An 18,952-nucleotide genomic window follows, 5' to 3' on the forward strand; every position below is an offset into this window, starting at 1 on the left:
ACTTCTGGTTGACAGTCAATTTTATTTGACATTAGAATGACTACTCAAGCTTGTTTCTTTGGACCATTTGTTTAGAAAATTGTTTTCCAGTCTTTTAATCTGAGGTAGTGTGTGTCTTTGTCACTGAGGTGTGTTTCCTACATACAGCAAAATGCCTGGTCTTCTTTCCATATCCCATCATTATTCTATGTCTTTTTATTGGGAAATTAAGTACACTGATGTTAAGAGATACTAAGGAATAGTGATTGTTGTTTCCTTTTTTTTTCTGCTTATAGATAGAATTACATTTATATGGCTCTCGTCTTTTGGGCTTATTGCAAAGAGATTACTTTTTTCCTTTTTCTAGGGTGTAATGTCCCTGCTAATTTTGGAGTTTTCCATTTATCTTTTGTGCAGTTGGATTTATAGGAAGATACTCTGTAAATTTAGGTTTTTCATGGAATATCTTGGTTTCTCTATCTATGTTAATTGAGAGCTTTGCTGGATACAGTAACCTGAGCTGACATTTGTGTTCTGTTAGGGTCTGTATGACATCTACCCCAAATCTTCTGCTTTTCATAGTCTCTGGTGAGAAGTCTGGGAAAATTCTGATAGGTCTGCCTTTATATATTACTTTATATTTTTCTCTTATTGCTTTTAATATTCTTTCATTGTGTTGTTCAGTTGGTGTTTTGACTATTATGTGTCGGGAGGAATATGTTTTCTGGTCCAATCTACTTGGAGTTCAGTAGGTTTTTTGTATGTTTATGGGCATCGCTTTCTTTAGGTGAGGAAAGTTTTCTTCAATGATTTTTTGAAGATAGATTCTATCCCTTTAAGTTGGGAGTCTTCACCTTCTTCTATACCTATTATCCTTATGTTTGATCTTCTCACTGTGATCTTTTCCTGCATTTACTGGATGTTTTGGGTTAGGAGGGTTTTTTCTTCTTTGTTTATTTTTTACAAACAAAAAAGTGGTTTTCTTTGGTGGTTGTGTCAAAGTTTCCTATTGTGTCTTCTTCCAAGATTCTCTCTTCAATCTCTTGTATTCTGTTGGTGATGCTTGCATTTGTACATCCTGATCTGTTTCCTAGATTTTCTACAGGGTTGTCTCCCTTTGCTGTTTTCTTTATTGATTACATTTCCAATTTTAAATCCTGTGATGTCCTGTATTTCTTTAAGTGAGTTATTCTTCTTTATGTCTTCTATCACCACCATGATATGTCTTTTAAATCCAAATCTTGCTTTTCCAGTGTGTTTGGATATCTAATGTTTACTTAGTTGGAGACCTGGGTTCTGGTGATGCCTAGTAGTTTGATTTTATTCAAGCTTAGGTTCCTGATCTTGCCTTTTCCCTACTAGATGTCTCTGGTGTTAATTGGTCTTGTTATCTCTGACAGTGGCTTGACTCTCCTGTAAGCCTATTTGTCAGTACTCCTAGAGATAGACTTTCTCCCTATGGCAACTGGGTATAGAGATCTGTATCACAGGGTCAGCTCTTGGCATAGGTAGAAACTGGAAGTATCCTGTCCCAGACTGCTCCTCGGTTCCTGTGTCCTAAAGGCTCCAGTTGGTTCCTTTCAAACACAAATTATGCTTGTGTTCTGCTCTCAGTTATGTCAGAGCTCCTGGCAACTGGCTTTCAGCTTTGGGCACAGGCACAACCAGAGAATGGAAGCATTCTTTCCCTGACTATTCCTAGGATCCTGTATCCAGAGGGCTGTAGGTGGGTTCCTCTTGGGCCAGGAATGTGAGAAAAAGTGGTAATCTCACTGAGCTACCCGGATTGTCCACATTTCTGAGAGTCGAGCAATTTTCCACACTGAAGTTGGGTATACTTGGGTACAGAGAGCTTTGGAAAAATGTCAACTTAGGTTGCAGGCAGAAACCAGAAGACAAAAATACCTTTTTAATTGAATATTTATTCGTTTATTTATTTATTTTTTATTTATTTATTTATTTATTTATTTATTTATTTTTCATTTCAAATGTAATTCCCTTTCTAGGTTTCCCAGACACAAGCCCATTATCCTAATGCCCTCCCCTTCTTCTACAAGGGTGTTCCCCTCCCCATTCAACCCCCTTTCCTACACCTCCTACATTTCCCTACACTGGGGATCCAACCTTGGCTGGACCAAAGGCTTCTCCTCCCCTTGTTGCTCAACAAAGCCACCCTCTGCTATATGTGCAGCTGGAGCCATGGGTCAGACCATGTACAGCTGTTGTGTAGTAGTTTAGTCCCTGGGAGCTCTGGTTGCTTGGCATTGCTGTTGTTTTGGGGTTGCAAGCCTCTTCAGTTCTTTCAATCCTTTTTCTATTTCCTCCAATGGGGGTACTGTTCTCAGCTCAGTGGTTTGCTGTTAGCATTCGTCTCTATATTTGACATACTCTGGTTCTGTCTCTCAAGAGACATCTGTATCCAGTTCCTGTCAGCATGCACTTATTAGCTTCATCAATCTTATCTACTTGTGATGTCTGAATGTAGATGGGCCACACGTGGAGCAGGCTCTGAATGTCCATTCTTTCGTCTCTGCTCCAAACTTTGCCTTCATATCCCCTCCTATGAATATTTTTGTTCCCCCCTTTAAGAAGGTGTGAAGCATCCACATTTTGGTCTTCCTTCTTCTTGAGCTTCATGTGGTCTGTGGATTGTGTATCTTAGGCAATTTGAGCTTCTGGTCTAATATCCAAGTATCAGTGAGTTCATGCCATGTGTGTTCTACTGTGATTGGGTTACCTAATTCAGCATGATATTTTCTAGTTCAATGTATTTGCCTAAGAATTTCATGAAGTCACTCTTTTTGATAGCTGAATAGTACTCCATTGTGTAGATATACCATGTTTTCTTTTTTTTTCTTTTTTCTTTATTAACTTGAGTGTTTCTTATTTACATTTCGAGTGTTATTCCCTTTCCTGGTTTCCGGGCAAGCATCCCCCTAATCCCTCCCCCTCCCCTTCTTTATGGGTGTTCCCCTTCCATCCTCCCCCCATTGCCACCCTCCCCCCAACAATCACGTTCACTGGGGGTTCAGTCTTAGCAGGACCAAGGGCTTCCCCTTCCACTGGTGATACATTGCTCTGCTAAGGGACATCTGGGTTTTTTCCAGCTTCTGACTATTATAAATAAGGCTGCTATGAGCATAGTGGAACATATATCTTTGTTGTATGTTAAAGCTTCTTTTGTTTATATACTGGTATAGCTGGGTTCTCAGGTAGTACAATGTCCAACTTTCTGAGGAATGTCCAGACTGATTTTCAGAATGTTTGGTACCAGTTTGTAGTACCACCAACAATGGAGCAGTGTTCCTCTTTCTCCACATTCTCACCAGCATCTGCTGTCACCTGAGTTTGTGGTCTTAGCCATTCTGACTGGTATGAAACTCTCAGGGTTGCTTTGATATGCATATCCATGATGACTATGGATGTTGAGCATCTATTAAGTACTTCTGAACCATTCAATATTCCTCCCCTGAGAATTCTTTGCTTAGCTCTCTGCCTCATTTATAATAGGGTTATTTGTCTCTTAGGCGTCTAATTTCTTGTATTCTTTGTATATTTTGTATAATAGCCCTCTATTAGATGTAGGATTGGTAAAGCTCTTTTCCTACTCTGTTGGTTGCTGTTTTTTTAATTTGCCTTGCAGAAGCTTTTCACTTTTTCTTATAATAGTTTGAGAGTATCTAGTTTGATGTCAAGGTCATTGGTCCACTTGTATCGATTAGCATTCTTCTACATGTTGACCTCCAGTAGAACCAGCACCATTTGTTGGAAAGGCTATCTTTTTTCCATTGGATAGTTTTAGATCAAAAAATCAAGTGACCATATATGTGTGGGTTCATTTCTGAGTCTTCAATGCTATTTCACTGATCTATCTGTCTTTCTCTGTACCAATACCATACTTTTTTAAAATCAATATTGCTCTGTAATACTGCTTGAGGTGAGGGATAGTGATTCCTCCGAAATAACTTCATTTTTGAGGATAGTTTTGCCTATCCTGGGTTTTTGTTATTTCAGATGAATGTGCAAATTGCTCTTTCTAGCTCTATGAAGAATTGAGGTGGAATTTTGATGGATTGCATTGAATCTGTTGACTGCTTTTGACAAAAATGGCCATTTTTACTCTATTTATTCTGTCAACCCATGAGCATGGCAGGTCTTTTAATCTTCTGAGATCTTCTTCAATTTCTTTCTTCAGAAACATGAAGTTCTTGTCGCACAGATCTTTCACTTGCTTGGTTAGAGTCACACCAATATATTTTATATTCTTTGGGCTATATTGTGAAGGGTGTCATTTCCTTAATTTCTTTCTAAGCCTGTTTATCCTTTGAGTAAAGAATGACTACTGATTTGATTTAATTAATTTTATATGCAGCCACATTGCTGAAGTGGTTCTTCAGCTTTAGTGTTTCTGTGGTGGAACTTTTGGGGTCACTTACGTATACTATCATATCCTCTGCAAATAGTGATATATTGACTTCTTCCTTTCTAATTTGAATCCCTTTGACCTCCTTCTGATTCCTCTGGCTAGGACTTCAAGTACTAGTATAATATAAGTAGGGAGAGAGTGGACACCCTTGTCTGGTTCCTGATTTTAGTGGTACTGCTTCAACTTTCTCTTCATTTAGTTTAATGTTAGCTACTGCTTTGCTGTATATGGCTTTTACTATGTTTAGGTATGGGCCTTCAAATCCTGATCTTTCCATGAATTTTATCATGAAGGGGTGTTGAGTTTTATCAAATGCTTTCTTACCATCTAATGAAATAATCATGTGTTTTTTGTTTCCTTTGAGTTTTTTTATATAGTGGATTATGTTGATGAATTTCCATATATTGAACCATCCCTGCATCCCAGGGATGAAGCCTACTTGATCTTGATGGATGATCATTTTGATGTGCTTTTGCATTAAGTTTGTGAGAATTTGATCAACTATTTTTACATCAATATTCATAAGGGAAATTGGTCTAAAGTTCTCTTTCTTTGTTGGGACTTTGTGCGGTTTAGTTATTTTAGCTTCGTAGAAGGTATTAGGTAGTGCTTTGTCTGTTTTTACTTGGGGAATAGTTTGGACAGTATTGGTATGAGATCTTCTATGAAGGTCTGATACAATTTTGTATTAAAACCATCTGGTCCTGGGCTCATTTGGATTGGAAGAGTTTTAATAACTGCCTCTATATTTCTGTACAAGTTATGGAGTTGTTTAGATGGTTTATCTGGTCCTGATTTAACTTTGTACCTGCTATTTCTCTAGAAAATTGTACATTTCCTACAGAATTTCCACTTTTGATGAACATAGATTTTTGTAGTAGGATCTGATGTCTTTTTGAATTTCCTCAGAGTCTGTTGATATGTCTCCCTTTTCATTTCTGATTTTGTTAATTTGGATATAATCTCTGTGCCCTCTGGTTAGTCTGGCTAAGGGTTTATCTATCTTATTCATTTTCTCAAGATCCATCTCCTGATTTATTGATTCTTTGTATAGTTCTTTTGCTACCACATGGTTGATTTCATCCCTGTGTTTGATTATTTCTTGCCTCTACTCCTCTTAGTTGTATATGCTACTTTCTTTTCTAGAGCTTTTAGTTGTGTGGTCAAGCTGCTGATATAAGTTCTCTCCTGTTTCTTTTTGCAGGCACCCATAGATGTTAGTTTTCCTCTTAGCTCTGCTTTCATTGTGTCCCATAAGTTTGGGTATGTTGTGCCTTCATTTTCATTAAATTCTATAATCTGTCCATTGTTGAGAGTGGGTTGTTTACATCTCCTACTACTTTTATGTGACGTGCAATGTGTGATTTGAGCTTTAGTAAGGTTTCTTCTATGAATGTAGGTGCCCTTGCATTTGTTGCATAGGTATTTGGGATTGAGATTTCATCTTTGTGGATTTTGCGTTTGATGAACATGAAGTGTCCTTTCTTATCTTTTTGATATCTTTTGGTTGAAACTCAATTTTATTTGACATTTGAATGGCTACTCCAGCTTGTTTCTTCATATCATTGGCTTCATAAATTGTTTTACACTCTTTTACACTGATGTATTGTCTGCCTTTGTCTCTGAGGTTTGTTTCCTGTATGCACCAATATATGGCTCCTCTCTAGGTATCCAGTCTATTAGTCTATGTCTTTTCATTGGGGAATGGAGTTCATTGATATTGTGAGATATTAAGGAATAGGATTGTTGCCTCCTGTTATTTTCATTGTTAGAGATGGAATTATGTTTTTCTGTCACTTTTCTTTTGGTTTTTTTCCACACTTCTGATTGTCCTGGTCTCTTCCCCATGGGAGACTCAACAGTTTCCTGCCATTTACTGATTCTATATTCCTGTGTCCAGACTGACTATGAAGTTTACTCTTGTGCTATAGATGAGGGCAAGAGTGGGCAGAAGTTGTGGTCTGTCCTGCAGTCTAAGGATTTTCTGCACTTCTCAATACTTCTAGTATATTTTTAATAAATAACTCTGTTTCATTTTGCACTAAATCTAGATAAAATAGACACAAGTTAAAGATTACTCATCAGACTATTTTAGTAAATTTTTATTTTCATGACTTCCCAAACAAATGCTTCTTTGCTTCTCAATTTTAAACATTCAGGATGTTTTAACAGTACAAAGTGTTGAATTTTTGTTATGCTCCTCATTATGTTAGAAAATTTCAAACATTAAGCAAACTAAATAACATTATTTTTTTCTTTGTCTATGAAGAAAATACATTTTTAATAACAAGAAAACTGTCCTTACTTAAGTCAGAGATATACAGTGAAACTACTTAGTCTCTATCCACCATAGTCCTTTTGTAACATAGTTACTGCCCTCTTTCCCTCACTTTATTTCCCTTTTCCCATTCTTCCTTCTTCTGTTTGTCTGTCTACTCTTTTTTTTATTAACTTGAGTATTTCTTATATACATTTCGAGTGTTATTCCCTTTCCCAGTTTCCGGGCAAACATCCCCCTGCCCCCTCCCCTTCCTTATGGGTGTTCCCCTCCCAGCTCTCCCCCCATTGCCGCCCTCCCCCCAACAGTCTAGTTCACTGGGGGTTCAGTCTTAGCAGGACCCAGGGCTTCCCCTTCCACTGCTGCTCTTATTAGGATATTCATTGCTACCTATGAGGTCAGAGTCCAGGGTCAGTCCATGTATAGTCTTTAGGTAGTGGCTTAGTCCCTGGAAGCTCTGGTTGCTTGGCATTGTTGAACATATGGGGTCTCGAGCCCCTTCAAGCTCTTCCAGTTCTTTCTCTGATTCCTTCAACGGGGGTCCTATTCTCAGTTCAGTGGTTTGCTGCTGGCATTCGCCTCTGTATTTGCTGTATTCTGGCTGTGTCTCTCAGGAGCGATCTACATCCGGCTCCTGTCGGTCTGCACTTCTTTGCTTCATCCATCTTGTCTAATTGGGTGGCTGTATATGTCTGTCTACTCTTGAAAAAAATATTACGATTGTTAATGTCTATAATATATGTACAAAAATATATCCGTGCCTCCAACTGGCAAACTCATGGTATTATTTGGTGTGTAATGTAGATAGATGTGTTTGCATCATCATTCTGACAAGGGTTTTCTGAAACTATCACATTTGATCGTTCAGTTTTACAAGTTGTAAAGAATTTAGTGAACATCATCTTTTCAAATATTTACTAGAAAAGTCAAAATACTGATATAGAAATGAACTCAGATTTTAATTGTACTTATAATTTTACAGTTAAAGAACCATGCTGGGAATCATTAAAGCAAGAATTTTGGGAATAAGTGTGTGGAATGAAACATAAATACATTTGACAGAAAATTAATGATCAGAGACTGTGTCAATGATGTGGTACATAAAGCTCTCCAAGACCCATGAAAATTTTGACATAAATGGTAAACATTTTCAGTTCCACTATAGGAGACATAGGCAATGTACTGCTAGGCAAGTCCCCAAATAGACTTGTGGAATCTTGAGTTCTTGTTTCAACAAGTGTTTCTGAATAAATATATATGGAATACACTATAGAGGTAAAAATTCAAATTCAATCTTGGTTATATATTCATATGTGAACATGAGCATGCATATTATATGCAGGAAAAAGATGGCAAGTGACAGATAATGATTCTGACATATGTTAAAACATTTATTTTAATGTGCTAGGTGTGCTTATAAGACATAATTATTAGTTTACTGCACAGGGGTAGTTTTAAATTGAATTTAAGCCATTTACTAAGTTCTCCATTTTTTTTAGTATTATAAAAATCAATAGCCATGGAGTTATTCACTCAGGGTATGAACCTTACATAAAATCTATCACTTACTTTGAATAACATGAAATGATCAATTCTAACTTTACCATTAAAAAAGATAAATATAAATATAATCAAAATAAACAATGCAAAGAATCTGCAATTGTAACAGCTAGATATTTGAGAAGAGGAAAAAAAATGACATGTTCTGGCTCCACTTAACCAAAAAACAGTAAGTAAATACATAAATAAATAAAGCCAAGAAATGATCCAAATTAACAGGGGAACATTACAACAGAAACAAAAGAAACACATGATGTAAAAAATGCTTTAAAACCTGTACCCTATTACATTGGGAAATCTAACACAAATTAATGAACTTTGTTATTCACTCAAACAACAAACATTGAGCCAGGGGAAAACCGATCAAATCAGACTCATACCAAAGGAAGGTTGAAACAGTAATAAAAAGCATTCTAACTAAAAGAAGCACATGTCCAAATGGAGTCATAGCAAAGTTCCAAACAAGAGCTACAACCAATCATTAAGTTTTAGCTCTGCAAAAATTAAATATAGAAGGATCACTCCTAAGAAGATGAACTCCATATAATTCCTAAGCAACATAAAAATGCAACAGTGACCCATGACTATAGATTGACTGACAACCTCCATGAACATAAATGCAAGAATCCTCAGTAAAATACTATCAATCTGAATATAAGCACCTATAGAAAACACTATCTGCTATAGTCAGCTGGGATTATCCCAGAAATTCAGGATTGATAGCATACATATCTCAGAAATAATAATAATTGTATACATGGACATAAAGACAAAACACAAAGGATTTTCTCAACAGATATAGAAGAAACTCTTCATAAGTCTGACATATTGTCAAATAAAAGTCATAATAAAAATAGGAGTAAAAGTAACAAAGGCTAAAATTGTAATATCTGAATATGACAAACCAAATCCAAATTTATTATAAATAGAGAAATCTTAAAGTATACTCATTAAACAAAAGAATGATAATAGTATGTTCCTGAAATCTTTTATATATGGTGCTGGAATCAATAGACAGAGCAATAAAGCAAGAGAAGAAAATGAAAAGGATACAAGTAGGAAAAGGCATTATCAAATTATCTCTACTTGAAAATAAAATTTGATTAAACATAAAAGATCTCAAAAATTCCACCAGAAAAGTTTGAGAAACAATAAACAACTTCAAAAAGTTAGCAGGGTACAAAATCACCTTATAATAATCATTATATTTCAATATTTATCATGGCTCCCCAGAGCCAAACACTGGTTATATCTCAAGAACTTTTAAGGAAGAATGGGAGAAATGATTGCTGGCCCTGAAACGCATAGGGACTTCACAAAATAACAATAGAATCAACTAACCTATATCCTTGGGGAACTCAGAGACTGAAGGACCAATCAAAGATCATACAAGGGGTGGCCCTAGGCCTTCCTGAAGTTAAGTAGCAGATACAGCTTGGTTTTCATGTTGTTCTGGAAATACTGGAGCAGGGGTTATCTCAAAAGTTGTTGGGATAGGCTCTTCTATTTTGATGCTTTGTCTGGTTTCAGTGCATGAGGAAGTACCTAGACTCACAAAGACTTGAAGATACCCAGTGGATCCCCAGCCACTCAGAGGAGACTGTAAGGGGGAGAGGGAAGGTTTATGGGAAGGAGTGACCAGGAGGGGGCAGTGAGCAGGATGAAAAGTGAACAAGTAAACATAAAATTAAATAATGAAAAGAAAAATGAAATATGGGCACTTTTAGATACAGTCAACTGATATTTGAGAAAGAAACACACTAGGGTAAAAACAATATTATATCAAGTGGTGCCAGGAAAATTGGATGTCAGCATGCAAATGAATGAAACCCAACCTATATTATCATGCTGCAAAACCCTAGATTCAAATATATTGCAGCCCTCAATTGGAAACAAAAATTAATAAAATGGCTAAAAGAACATATAGGACAAACCATACAAAATATAAATGTAGGAAAGGACTTTCTGAAAAGGATTACACTTGCATGGGAATTACGGCCAGTAACTGGAAAGTGGTCGCTCATAAAATTAAAGTCTTCTGAGCTGCAAAGGAAACAATCAGTTGAGTGAAGAAAGAAAATGGAAACTTGATCAAATCTAACTGTGACAGAATATTAACATTGAGAATATACAAAGAACCTCAAAACAAGGAATAAAGAAAATAAATGACCTCATTAGAAATAAGCTAGTGGTCTAAACACAGAGTTCAAAATAGTTGAAATACAAATGACCCCTGCTCCCCACAAAATTTGAAAACTGTCCAATATCTGAAGCAACTAGGAATATCTAGGTCAAAGCAACTGGAAATTTTTTCTCATTTCAGCCAAAATGGATGAATTGAACAAAATGACTAACAACAACAACATCAACAACAACAGTAGCAGCAACAAATGCTGGTGAAGGTATCAGAAAAGAGAAAACATCACACAATGTTTGTAGGTACAATTCTCAAAAACGGGAAAGAAATACATAAAATATCTTGATGTGACTCTAAACAATTAAGTGAAAGATTTATATGACAAGAACTTCAAGTTTCTGAAGAAGAAATTGAAGAAGATCTCAGAAGATGGAAAGATCTCCTATGTTTATGTATTGATAGGATTAATACTGTAAAAACAACCATCTTATCGAAAACAATCTACAGATTCAATGCAATCTCCATGAAAATTCTAACTCAGTTCTTCATAGAGATAGAAAGAGCAATTTGAAAATTCAGTTAGAATAACAAAAAATCAGGATAGAGAAAAATATACACAACAATAGCAATAAAAGAGTTTCTGAGAGAATTACCATCCCCAACCATGGGCTGTATTACAGAGCAATAGTGATAAAAACTGGATATTATTGATATAGAATCAGGCAAGTAGATCAGTGGAATAAGATTGATGACTTAGAAATAAGCCCCACACATATGATCATTTGATCTTTGACAAAGAAGATGAAACCATTCAGTGGAAAAAGAGCATTTTCAAAAATTAGTGCTGGTTCAACTAGTGGCCTGCATGTAGAACACTGCAAATCAATCCATTCTTATCACCTTGTACAAAGCTCAAGTCCAACTGGATCAAGGATCTCCACATAAAGCCAGATACACTCAAACTAATAGAAGAGAAAGTGGGGAAGAGCCATGAACATATGGACACAGTAGAAAATTTCCTGAACAGAACACTAATGGTTTATGCTCTAAGATCAAGAAATGACAAATGAGACCTCATAAAATTGCAAAGCTTCTGTAAGGCAAAGGGCACTGTCAATATGACAAAAGGCAACCAACAGATTAGTAAAAGATCTTTAACAATTCTACATCCAAAAGGGGGCTAATATCTAATATATACAAAGAACTCAAGAAGTTTGAGTCCAGAGAATCAAATAACTCTATTAAAAGGGTGGTACAGAGATAAACATAGAATTCTCAACTGAGGAATATCCAATGACTAAGAAGCAATAAAGAAATGTTCAACATCCTTAGACATCAGACAAATGCAAATCAAGCAATCCTGAGTTTCCACATTACACCAGTCATAATAGCTAAGATCAAAAACTCAAGTGATAGTAGATGCTAGTGAGGAGGTGGAGTAAGAGCAATACTGCTCCATTGTTGGTAGGAATGTGAGCTGGTACAACCACTCTGGCAATCAGTATGTCAGTTCTGCAGAAAACTGGACATAGTAGTACCTGAGGACTCAGCTATAACTCTCCTGGGTGTATTCCCAAAAGATTCTCCAACATATAACAAGGACACATGCTCAACTATGTTCATAGCACCTTTATTTATAATAGACAGAAGCTGGAAAGAACCCAGATGTCCTTCAACATAAGAATGGATACAGAACATCTGATTCATTTAAAGAATGGAGTATGACTCAGCTATTAAAACAATGACTTTTTGGAATTTTTAGGTAAATGGATGGAAATAGAAAATATCCTTCTTGAGATAACCTAATCACAAAATGCACTCACTGATAAATGAATGCAAGCCCCAAATCTGAAAATACCCCAAATACGATTTACAGATCACATGAAGCTCAAAGTAGGGAAAACAAAGTCTGCATGCTTCGGTCCTTCACAGAGGGGCAAGAATATACTCACAGGAGAAAATATGGAGAAAAAGTATGGAGCTCAAGAAAATGCCATCCATAGACTGTCCCACCTGGAGATCCATACCATATTCAGTCAATAGACACAGAAAATATTGTGGATGCCGAGAATTGCATGCTGATAGGAGCCTGATCTAGCTCTCCGCTGACAAACTTTGGCAAAGCCTAACAAATATAGAGGTGGATGCTGGCAGCTAACCATTGGAATAAGAACAGGGATCCCAATAGATGACTTAGAGAAAGGATTGAAGGAGCTGATGGGGTTTGCAATATCATAGGGTGAACAACAATATCAACCATACAGACCACCCAGAGCTCCCAGGGACTAAACCACCAACCAAAGAGTACACATGTAGGGACCCATGGCTCTAGCTCCTTATGTAGCAGAGGATGGCCTTTTTGGGCTTTGCTGCAAGAAGAGGTTGTTGGTCCTTTGAAGAATATATGTCCACCAGTTTAGAGGAATGCCAGACAGGAGGAATTAGGTGGGTATGTTGGGTACCACTCTCATAGAAGCATGGGGAGGGGGATGGCACAGAGATTTCCAGAGGAGAAACCAGGAAAGGGTATAACATTTGAAATGCAAATGAAGAAACTATGCAATAAAAGAACAGAAAAAATTCCATGATCCAGCTCTGCCACTCTTTGGGATTTTCATATAATACTTACCATCCTACTTCACAGGTACTTACTCAAAACAACTTGAATGTTGAAACAGTGAAATTAATAATAAAAATGTGGTACAAGTACACAATAGAATAGTATTCAGCTGTAAATAAAAATTGTGAAATTTAGAGATATATAAGTGTAATTATAAACTATAACAATAAGCATCAAAGCTACATATTCTCTCTTATTTTAATATTTCTTCTCCAAATCTTTAGATGTATACAACCTGGAGTAACTATAAGAGCTAGAAAAATAAAGAGAGACTTGGAGATATAGCAAGAAAGGTGTCTGGACGCCAACATAGTAGGAGGCAAATACTGTGAAAGGGAAAATGTAGAAAACAGGGTGGGCCTGGGAAGGTGGAAGGGAGGGCAATTCAGAGGGAGAGGGAGGGGGATGACAAAAATAAGCACGCTTAAATAAAAACATTTTAAAACTATATTTTAAAAGTGTGTGTGTGTGTGTTTGTGAGAGAGAGAGAGAGAGAGAGAGAGAGAGAGAGAGAGAGAGAGAGAGAGAGAGTGAGAGTGAGTTGAGATTGCAGTATTTTAGATGATAATCCTCCTTCAACATCTAGCCACAATCTACCAAAAACTCTAGTAAGACACTGGAAAGGAGTCCAAGAGACTTCTTTTTTTTTTCTTTTTTCTTTTTTTTTGGAGCTGGGGACCGAACCCAGGGCCTTCCGCTTGCTAGGCAAGCACTCTACCACTGAGCTAAATCCCCAACCCAAGAGACTTCTAAAGTATTGCTGTTGATGTTCATTTACTTTATGAACTAGAATTTAAGATGTGATTGCTCAAAACACCACAAAACTCAAACAAAAACTTGAAAAATTTACATCAATTGCAACTGGCGCTGGGGTCCTCTTTCTCAGGACAAGCTCTCACAAGATCCAATAATGCTGTAAAAACAGCCAAGAATATAATGTTATCAAGACTATATATCATTTGCAATGCCTCAAAGCCAATAAATAAGTAAATGAATGAATAAATAAATAAATAACAAGTCAAGCAAGATATCCCCAATGCTGCAACAGTGACACATGATGCTTCAATAGGAAGCCATTGATAGAGATTGTTTACAGGCACTTATGAAAGTGGAGCACATCACACACATCCATGACTTTAGTGGACCTGACACCCTAATAATATCCCCCACAATGCACCAGCCTGCAGAACACACAAAGACACACACACACACACAGACACACACACAAACTCATGCACACACACACACTCACATACACAAACACACACACACACGAAAGAAAGAGAAAGAGACAGAGACATAAAGACAGAGAGAAACAGAGACAGAGATAGACAGGACACAAAGACAAACAGACAAAGATGGAAAGACTGAGAGGGAGAAGAATAAGTGAGAATGAAAAAGGAGAGGAACAGAGAGATGGAGAGGAATATGAGAAATCTAAAATAAAAACATGAAACAAAAGTACCAATTAAAGTGAGAACATTTCGATTTGCACTGTGTATAGGTTTACTTATGAGTTTTATGACATTCTTTATAAGAGTTAATAGACATTTTATGAGAACAATGACTTTTCAAAAATGCTTAATGATAATTTAGAACTTATATGGTTGACTAAAATACCTCTATTAAGAAAAATCTCAGATTTTGTTATTTTTGAGGAAGTTCCAAAAATTAAGAACAAGTCTTAATTTTTTTCAGACCAATATTTTAATGTGTTTGAATTATTTATTTTGTTCTCAAACATTCAAATATAAATACATAATTCCTCCTTTCGATTTTCTCCCACAAAACCTTCTGCCCTCAAATCCTTGGCCTTCTAGTCTTTATTATTGTTACACACATATATATGAATATAGATATGCCGCCTTCTGCCTGCATTTATTTTTATGTTTGTATATTATTTCAGGGCAATCTCTTGTTATTGGATAACCAATAAGAGGGTTTATCCCTGGGGAAAACCATTTCCTCCTTCTCAGGATTCCTTACATGTCAGTATTTCTCACAGAGTGGGGCCCTTTGCAGTTTCTCTCCTTGCATGTTAGTATTTGATTGTGATCGTCCTTCTTCAGGGCTTGTTTAAAGGCCTATATTGTTGAGTTAGCATGCCTGAAAGTTTCCATGTTATTTCTTTTATTATCAATTGATTATTTATTTACTTTGCATCCCACCTGCAGCTTCTCCTTTCTTTTCTTTTCGCAGTCCCTCCCTCTTACTTTCTTCCCCATCCACAGCTTCCTCTCTTCCCCTTCTCCTAAGATAAAAAGAGGGTTCTTCTAAGCATCAATCAGTCTTGGTATATTAACTTGTATTATGACAATGTGCATCTTCTTCTACCAAAGCTAGACAAAAAAATCACAGTTATGAAAAAGGGAATGGGCAGACAATGTAATCAGAGAGAGCCCCTGCTTAAGGAGTCATATTTAAAGACCAAGCAACACTAGTGTTATATATGTGGAGAGGACCTACACGATTTCTTGTCAGTTGAGCTCTGATGCACAGAATTGATTTGATTCTGTAGGCATTCTGCGAGTCATTCTTAATGCTTGGCTTTCAGTATGTGCATGAATTTACATCAAATGCCAAGTGAAGTCTCTCTGAAAACTGTTATGAAAGACTCCTGTCTTCAAGTAAAACAGAATTATCATTAGTAATGTCAGAGGAGGATTCCTTTTTATAGCATTGAACTCAAACTAGGCCAGTCATTAGTACGCCATTCCCACAAATTCTGCTTCATCGTTTACCCCTGTGTATTTTGTGGATAGGAAAAATTGTGGGTCTAAAGTTTTGGGCTGGTTTATTGTTTCAGTCCCCCTATTGAAAGTCCATTCTGATTACTCAAGAGGGCCATTTTAGGCTCCATATTCTTACTTGCTAGGAATGTTAGCTTGAGTCACCGTCATAGATTTCTGGGAGTTCCATTGTCCTGTCTTTTTATCTGATCTAAGAGATTACTCTTGGATACAATTGTCTCTCCCAGTACTCTCTCCGTCTGTCTTCCACTGAATTTATTCCTCCTGTTCCATCACCACTGCTTCCCCGACCAGTCAGCTGACTGCAATCACACACTATGTCTAATCTCTTTTGCCTTCTTAATGAGATTCAAGCATCTCACCTTGAGCTCTTTTTGTTACTTAACTTCTTTGGATTTCTAGGTTGTAACATGGTTGTCATGTATTTTATAATTAATATCCACTTCTAAAGGAGTACATAATATGTTTTCTTTCTTGTTCTGTGTTACTGTACTCAAGATGATAATTTCTAGTTTTTGTACTCCACAAAATTGAAAAATATAAATAAAACAGTTTTATTGATAAGTCCCAAGAAAGATCAGGTAAATAATTTAAATAGATCTTCAATCCCTAAGGAAATAGAATCAGCCATTACAAGTCTTCCAACTAAGAGGATTTAAGACCTAGATAGTCCTAGTGCAAAAATTCTACTAGACCACCAAAGAAGAGCTAATACCAAAACATCTCAAATAATCACTCAAAATATAAACAGAAGGAACACTTTGAAATTCATTTTATGAGGCTACAGTCACCTTGGTACCTAAACCACACAAAGACTAAACAAAGAAAGAGAACCTTTAATCAATCATCAGTATACAGATAAATGCAAAAACCTCAATATAATACTTGCAAACTGGATCTAAGAACACATCAAAAACACCATCCACCATCATCCATACTTTACCTGAGATGTAGAGATGGTTCAACATACTAAAATGCATCAATCCGTGAGAACAAGCTGAAAGAAAAAAATCATGTCATAGATGCAGTAAAAATGTTGACAAATACAACACCCCTTCATGATAAAAGTCTTAGAGATATCAGATATATAAGGAACATGAAAAATCAGTAAAGGTAATATACAGCAAGCAAATAGCCAACCCCAAATAAATGGAGAAAACTTAAAAGCAATTTCCAATTCCAATAAAATGAGGAACAAGACAAGGCTTTCCACTCTATATTTATTCAACATAGTACATGAAGAAATAGGTAGAGCAATAAGACAACTTATTGGTGGCTTATGTGTTCAATTTGTATATTTGAACAACCTTCTGTTCAATTTGAACAATTTTGCTTTCTTATTTGAACAATCTATTCATTTGTCAAATTGCTCCAATTTTTCCAGTACAAACAAAGAAGGAAGGGTCAAACTATGCTTATTCACAGATGACATGGAAGGATACACAAGTGACCACAATGTCTACTAGAAAATGCATAGAGCTAGTAAACACCTTCAGCAAAGTGGCTGGATATAAAATCATCTAAAAAAGTAAGTGGTCCTCCTATATGCAAATGATACAAAGGCTAAAATTAAATTAGGGAAAGAACAATCTTCACAATAATCACAAGTATCATGGTGTTACCCTAACCATGCAAAGTGAAATACATGTATGACAATCACTTCTTGAATTGACAATCAATTTCTTGAATCAAGAAATTGAAAAATGTCTACCTCGCCACTGTGGTGCCAGAAGCACCACCTTCATGTGACTCAGAGAAGGCAGAATGCAGTTCATAATGGGGCTTCTCAGTCTGTTTCCCCTGGTGAAAAACAACAAAGGCTGGGATGATTGTTGTGTCTCCCATTCTCCTGTGTACCCAGGAGCCACCTGCTTACCACTGGAAGTTGGGAACTGGGACCCCCAGTCCATGCTTCCCTTCAGAGCATCTACACGCCAAACAGGAAGGGAAAGTGTGTGTGTCTGTCATGGACAGCCACTTGATTCCTAGTAAGCATGAAGGTTCTGGGATTGAGAAATCCTTCTCTGAGAGATTTGTGCATGATTATTTTGAAGAAGTCCTTCTCCTGTAGTTATCCTTAAAGAAGAGACAGCCCTTGCTTGTCCAAATTGCTTTATTAGATAGCAAATGTAAATGCCATACATTTTATTTGTAGTGAAGCAGGAATTAAATATTTTGTTTGGAAGGAATGCTGAGGAGGAAGCTCATTGGCTGAACATATTAGGCCTATCTAGATACATCATTTGCATGGAGAACTCCAGGTTTTTATGCTACAGTAACTGATTGCCATGTTCCTTTCAATAGGGTGTCTTGGTTGCATGTTCTAGAGCAGTTAGTTTGTCAGAAAGCTGGCCCAACACCTACTATACTCAATTTTGGGTTTGGGATTTGAGGTTTGGGCTCACTCAACCTTACCAGTTCTTTTGTATGGTGGCACAGTACACTTGCCCTACAGAAGAAGATATCAGAAGATGGGGTGATCTCCCATGTTCATGGATCAGTAAAGTTAACATTGTAAAAAATGGCCATATTACAAAATGCAATCTATGAATATTGTATTTTTCTTCAAAATTCTAACACGATTATCTACATGTCTTATTTAAAGGACAGTATTCAACTACATATATAAAAACAAACAGACAAACAAACAAAAACAAAAATCCATGATACATAAAACAATCCTGCACAATAGAAAGAGAAAAAAAAACTTCATGATACTGGCATGAAAACAAAATGGATTTGTTCAATGGAATCAAATCGAATGACCAGAAGTGCATCCACACATCTATGGACACTTTATTTTTGACAAAGAAAATAAAAGTATACAATGGAAAGAATAAAGTAGGTTTAACAAATATTACAGGTATAACTAGAAGTCTGCATGTAGAAGAATGTAAATAGAGCCATATATATAATCCTACATAAAACTCAAGCCCGAGTGTGTCAATGGACACTATCAGTCTCTCATAACCAGGCTCACAGGTGAAAAACCTTGCTCTGCCCCAATACCTGCCCTAACTGCAACTTCCATGGGGCTCAGTGTATGCAGGACCTATCCTGATATGAAGACACATCAGCCTTCTGCCTACAACTCTTGTAAGGACACATCAGGCAATTCAGATTTTCTCCCCTTCTCCCCACGACACATGGTTTGGCTTCCAGAAGGTCTGTCACAACTATGATCACAAATATGGTGTTCCAG

Source organism: Rattus norvegicus, chromosome 13 (genome assembly GCF_021556685.1).
Source record: "Rattus norvegicus strain SHRSP/BbbUtx chromosome 13, alternate assembly SHRSP_T2T, whole genome shotgun sequence".
Classification (NCBI taxonomy): Eukaryota; Metazoa; Chordata; class Mammalia; order Rodentia; family Muridae; genus Rattus; species Rattus norvegicus.